This window comes from Anopheles arabiensis, chromosome 2 (genome assembly GCF_016920715.1).
Source record: "Anopheles arabiensis isolate DONGOLA chromosome 2, AaraD3, whole genome shotgun sequence".
Classification (NCBI taxonomy): domain Eukaryota; kingdom Metazoa; phylum Arthropoda; class Insecta; order Diptera; family Culicidae; genus Anopheles; species Anopheles arabiensis.
The window spans coordinates 81932113-81938419 of NC_053517.1; positions in this window are offsets into that span (position 1 = coordinate 81932113).

The following is a 6307-nucleotide window of genomic DNA, read 5'->3' on the forward strand; positions in this document are numbered from 1 at the left end:
ACGGGAACAAGACGTACACAATCCCACTTCCCTGCACATTTACCCCTTTTTGCTGCGGATAATAATTATGGTGCAAATTACACCACTTTTGAAAACCAGCCGCAAGAGAGCCGCCAAAACGTTGACGTCCTGTAGATGCAACCACATACACACTTGCACACATGGTAGCTAACAACCCCAATGCCGCCGTTTTGATCGAAACCACTAGAGAGCGCTAGAGTGTGTTGTGTTCTCTGTTTCAGTTGTTTTTTTTTGCTACTGGGAGTTTTTGTTTTTGTGGGCGTGAAATGGTTGGAAAATTACTTACCCCCCCCCCTTCCCCTCCACCGCACTCTCCCATTGCTAGTGCAAATGTGTTCTGACAAAACAATGGGTTTTCCGGTGACAACATGTTAACAATGAAGGTAACACGAGTGGGTGCACCGGCTGTCGAATGCTAGAAAATATGGCGAGAGCTTTGTGCGCTTTGTTTTATGTGAGCAAGCGTGTAAAGTGCAGCGGTGCATTTATTTTTCAAGAGAGAAAGAGAGAGAGAGAAAGAGAGAACAAAATAGAGGGAGGAAAAATCCCGTTCGCCGGAAAATCGTGCTTTCTGATGGGTCTTAAGCCAGCGTTATCGCAATTAGCATTTGTATGCAATTTTTGCACTACACTTCAGCACTCGGGCCAAACCCTTTCCAACCCCGAGTTTTTTTTCCTAGCGGGATTACATAGCGTTTCAAACACACACACACACACATATGACATGCGAATTCACGAGAATAAAGCAACCGTTACGACGCGAAAGCAGCACCATCCGGCAGCACTCCAGCCGGAAGTGTTTCCAGCCGAGTGACGAACCCGGCAGGAGCCTCCAGCAAAGCGCAATTGAAAAATCTTTTGAATTTATGCCACCCGCACCCGGCCACCCTTCCGCTGCTTGTCGTCTTCCTGTCCCCCGATGATGATGATCCTTCCCTTCATTAGGGCGTCTTGGTTGCCGCGCGGTTTGATGAAAGTGTGCACTGGTCCACCCTATTGATGGTGCTGCTGCTGCTGCTGCTCGTCAAAAAAACCGTCAACCGGCATCTTCAGGGGCCTCATTAGCAGACGAGATCCAGTCCACACTCTTTGCCGCTGGGACCGCACACACACACACACACGTTGAGCTTGCCGGTGCAGACATCAAGCCCACAGCAGGATGGGCATCCTCTTGGACAACCTTGGCTGTGTGGGGCCCTGTCCTTGGGGAGGATAATGCTGGCAAAGGATTTGCGGCAGCACCGACTGGGATTTCCTTTTTTTTGGTTTCGTCCTTCTTTAGCAGTTTTTCTTTTCTTTTTCTTTTGCTTCTCGACGAATTGTGCATAGACTGACTGGAAGGGGAGGGGGCTTTTCATTCAAGAGCGTTCGTTTAGACAAAAGCAAATGCTTTGACTTACGACACAGTTGCATGCTTGGACTTTGAGGATTAGTATATAAAAAATATCATTTAAAAAGTATAATTTGCAATGTGCTAAATTAAAGTTTCGATTATTTAGTTCTCTCATGTAATTTTCATTATTTGTTTTAGTAAGCCTAATACATTTTTATTTTCATACCATATCATTGTATTTGCAGATGTAGATTACTGAACTAAGAATCATTGTTATTTACTTGACACTTTAATGTTTTATTTTAGGAAAAGATCACTTCAACTTCATACTTCATATTATATGGTTGAGTTTTTTAATCCTTTTTTAACAAGTTGGAGCTCAATGTCGATTTTTCTCGACACATTAGAGTTTTTACGTAAGTTCAACTTATTTTAAATGGTTTTGTAATTCTTTCGAAAGCATGAAATAATAAGCACACGCTTCGAAATACATTTGCCAGTACCATTTCCAAGAAAGCCATTTCCGTCGCCCTTAATCCAATTTAGCCATTTTGCGCTAGTTCTTTTAGCGAAAAACTGTTTCTACGACCCTACGGACACGATTTCGCTCCTTTTCCTTTCGCATACGCACATTCCATCTTTGGCAGCAGATTATTGCGTGCGTACTAATAAATAACAGGAAAAGACACTCCATACCGAAGCCATGCTCGATAGGGCAAGAGCATAACGAAGCGAAGAAGCGGGAGAAACAAACACGCCACACAGAAACGCCTCAATTTTGAAGAAACCTCACAGGAAACCTTAGCACTGGACGGGAGAATCGTGCTTTATTACTTTTTTTTTCTTTGCACTCTCCCTCCTATCCCAGCACAATTTTCCCTCATTTTAGCAGGGTGCTGCTGGTGCTGCATGCCCACATCGGCGAACTGGCATGTCGTCATGAACAGATACAGACCTGAGCAATCCTGCCTTGTTCTAGGTGCGGAGTTTTTTTTCTATATTGTGTGTTTGCTATTATTTGCTGTTAGTTCCTTAGACATTTACGATCATGATGATAGCGATGATAATGATGATGCATCCGATGATGATGATGATGCTGATGGTGATGGGCAGAGGGAGGGTTGAGTTTTCCCCTCGTTTTTTTTCGTACTCTTGTTTCTGCTAATTAATGTACATGTTTCGAGTGCGAAACATTGCTCGACGCAAGCGCGAAACTGATGGGCAAAGACATTCGTTTCAGAAAAAAAACTCCATGGCAAAAGGTAAGTGGTTGGACGCAAGTGATGGAGCAAAGCTAAAAAAAAGGGAAAAAACAGAATACTGCATCCAGCTCTAGTATCATTCCTTATGGAGCCTGAATGTCATTATGTATGCATAGAAACGCTGGAACGAGCTTCAGATGGAAATAAAGTATCACCCGAAAAAAAAGATGCCGAAGCAAACCAACCCCGACAAGGCGTGCAACTCATTATCAGTAATTATGCCGTCGGGAAACGAGACCGAGGCGGAGGTGAGGCTCATCGAGCGCATAATTCGACGTGGTGTAATGATAAAAGAAATATGTGAACTGCATACACGAACACTTGGGGAAAGGGAAAAGACAGAACCGTTCTCGATCTTGAGTTATTTTCAGGAAGAGAGTAGATCAGCAGCACCACCAGCAGCAGCAGCCAGTGGACAAGCTGTTGGCAACAGTTTCTTGTTCGCACAGGCTTTCACACTATTCCGTCTGCCTATTTAGCTTCCGGATCCGTTCCGTTCGCCGTTCGAATGACACCTTCCGGACTTTGCTTCCCGTGTTGGGGCCCACCGACACGTAACGGCAAGCCTTATACGTGTCTGTATTTGTCTGCCTCCCTGTACCTGTACCAAATTTGTAATAAACAAACTTCTGGCGTTGTAATATCGTTAAGAAAACTAATTAAAATTATGAAAAATATGTAAATTTAATTATGCCCTCCCAGGCCGTCCCCAGCCAACCGGAGGGAGAATTCAATTTCACCTCTTGGATGGGTGGGGAGAAGCAGGTGGGAGAATGGAGAAGAGGTAAACTTCTTCCTCTTTCTAGGTACAACACGATAAAGACACGATACCGAAGCCGGTGCGCACAGCGCGATGCGATGGCTTGGCGCTGATGTTGCGCTGATGTTGCGGCTGCTGTTGTTGATAATGATGATTTATGTTGTACATTGATTGAGCTGCATGGGCAGCGGAAAACAAAAAACCAAAAATAGGAAAACAGCCGGCCGGTGCTGCCTTCACGGATGAGTTGTGGCGTGCCGGTGCAGACACACACACATGCGCGTGTTAGTACCGGGCGCCAGGGAAAGGTGTTGGAAATGGCTCCCCTTCCCTTCCACACTTGCACGGTACACGGTGTTGCTACATGCAAAACCGCTCCGGACACGCGGTTCGCGGTCTTTTAATCGGGTTAAATGAGTTTAAATTGTTTGCTGATGGTGGATAATGGGAGCGATCTCCGGTGGCCAGCATGTGCAACGGGAAAATGGGAAAGCGGGTGGGCTTTGTCGTGTGGAGAAAAGTGCGATCGTCGAGTTTCCTTTCTACGTACCACCGGGGTGGTCGTGACTTTGTTGGTGTTTGGACTGATTGGACGTGATGCTACTGAGCTGTTGGTTATTGAATGTGATAGCCGAACATCTTCTTATTTAGCACAAACAAGCTTTACTATGTGAACGATCTGTGAAAGTTATTTATACACATACACAGCAGGATAGTCAGTGCATCCTGCGCATGAGAGGACGGAGTGCCCTGGGGGGATAATGGCATCATCAGGAGTATGAATAGCATTCGTAAATTATAGAAGATGCTCAGTAATAAAAAGCTAATCATCTAGATTGTTTCAATATTTTTGCCGAGCTTATTATGCTTTATATGGAAGAAGTTTGCTGTTTTTCCTATGCTTTATCACACTGCATGAATAAAAGTAACATCCTGAAGCCATACAATTGGAGTAAATAATTTTGTTAATTACACCCAGTGTAACGTTTGGTAAAAAAAACTATTGCGATTTTAACTAATTTATTAAGGATGTAATTAAGTAACTTTTTTAAACTGAACTATTGTCTTTAATGAGTTTGCTTTATAGCATGTAATTTTTTAATGTAACTACTAGTAATGTAACTTTATATAACTACTAGTAATGAAATTTAATACTGCCATTTTTTGGCCAGGATTGACAGCCATTCTATAAAGAACGATTAAACGCAGGATCCATGGTACGTTTTACAAAGGTTACCTTGGATTGATAGCAATCAGCTGCCACCGTACTAGTGCTAGTGCCACCGTGCTTCGATCCAACTCCCATAATTTCGGAACCGTCTGGAGCGGTCCGGACTCGGCTGAAGTTTGCTGTCGACTCCGGCCAAATCGGGGCGACTTTCAACTCCTAAAGATGCTGGGCGACTCTGAGCGTCTCCTAGCAACTTCGGACGACTCCGGGTAGAACTAGTGGTTCCGTTTTTAGTGGAGTCGGAATCGGAGTAACAATAGCCGGAGTCGGATCGGAGTCGTGGGTGCGATGATGCTTAAAAGGTTGGAGAGCACTCGTTAAAGAGAATTTCATCATTATTATTGGTTGCACCAATAACTCTTGCATAAACAAATATTTTCGAGCATCTAATATCTAAGCAATACACGATATGGAGAACACATACTCATCAGAGCGTTGTGTAAAAGCTATAATATGACCACCGAGTGCTTCTACTTTGCTTGCTCTTTAAATACTTTTAGGGAACGTCTGAGTTTTATGTAATTCACGTAGTTCTGTGTTAGTTTGTATTTGAACAATGTGCATACGTATTTATTTATGCATGCAGTGGCATCATGTTAAAATAGTCATAAGAACTCAATGAGGCTTTTTGTAGTAGGATGAATAAAATTTGAAGAAATATACAAATAAATGAAACTAGTTTTCTATAAAAAATGTTCGGATATCTCCTTTTTAAGATGTTCCAATAAAATAATCTTGCATTTTTTATGGTTTAATTCTTGAACATTATCAACATTTGAAAATCAGTTGCTGGTCTTTCGTACTATTCGCCTACATCAGTCCAGCAAGGACAGATTCCAGTTATGTTACTTAAAATATATCTTAGGACCCTAAGTGGTTACTTATTTCGCTGCATGGATGATCAACTCTGCTTATAGTTGAAATATACTTCGATTAAAATGTGTAGAACTATAAACTTTTTTGTGCACCATAACCATTTTATCTTCTTCTTCTTCATTGGCACAACAATCGTTGTCGATCAAGGCCTGCCTGTACCCACTAGTGAAGTGAGCTTGGCTTTCAGTGACCTATTGTTACCATAGCAGGATAGTCAGTCCTACGTATGGCGATACGGTCTATTCGGGGCTTGAACCCATGACGGGCATGTTGTTAAGTCGTACGAGTTGACGACTGTACAATAAAATTAATGACATCATTATTTTAAACTTGCTTGTTATGAGTTTGTGTTATTTTTTGTTAGGCTACTAAGTATTACTTCAATTAGATTTGAAGCGTTCTTAGCATAGAACGTTTCAAGTCTGCAGTTGTATCAGTTAGATTAGCGGAAATTGAAATTGATTATTATCGAAGAGATGAAATTGAAATTAAAAACAAATTAGACAAAAATCACTTAAACTTGTATATATCGCGAGATGAAATGAATGTAAAACTTTTCATCATTAAGATCCGTCCCGATTGTTTTACTCTTTTCGATCAGAAACATTAAAAAAAACCAGGATAGTTTTTTCTAGCCAAGCAGCTCATACCAAACCTTAAAAGCATTCCGTCCAACCAGTCAACCGTCCACTTGCACAACTTTTAATCCAAAAAGAAACCTTTTCCATTGCACGTAAAAGTGCTAATCAAACAATAGACGCTCAACGAGGTGAATCCGGTCGCCCTTCTGCCAAAAGGAACAAAGGGTGCAAAAAAAAATGGGG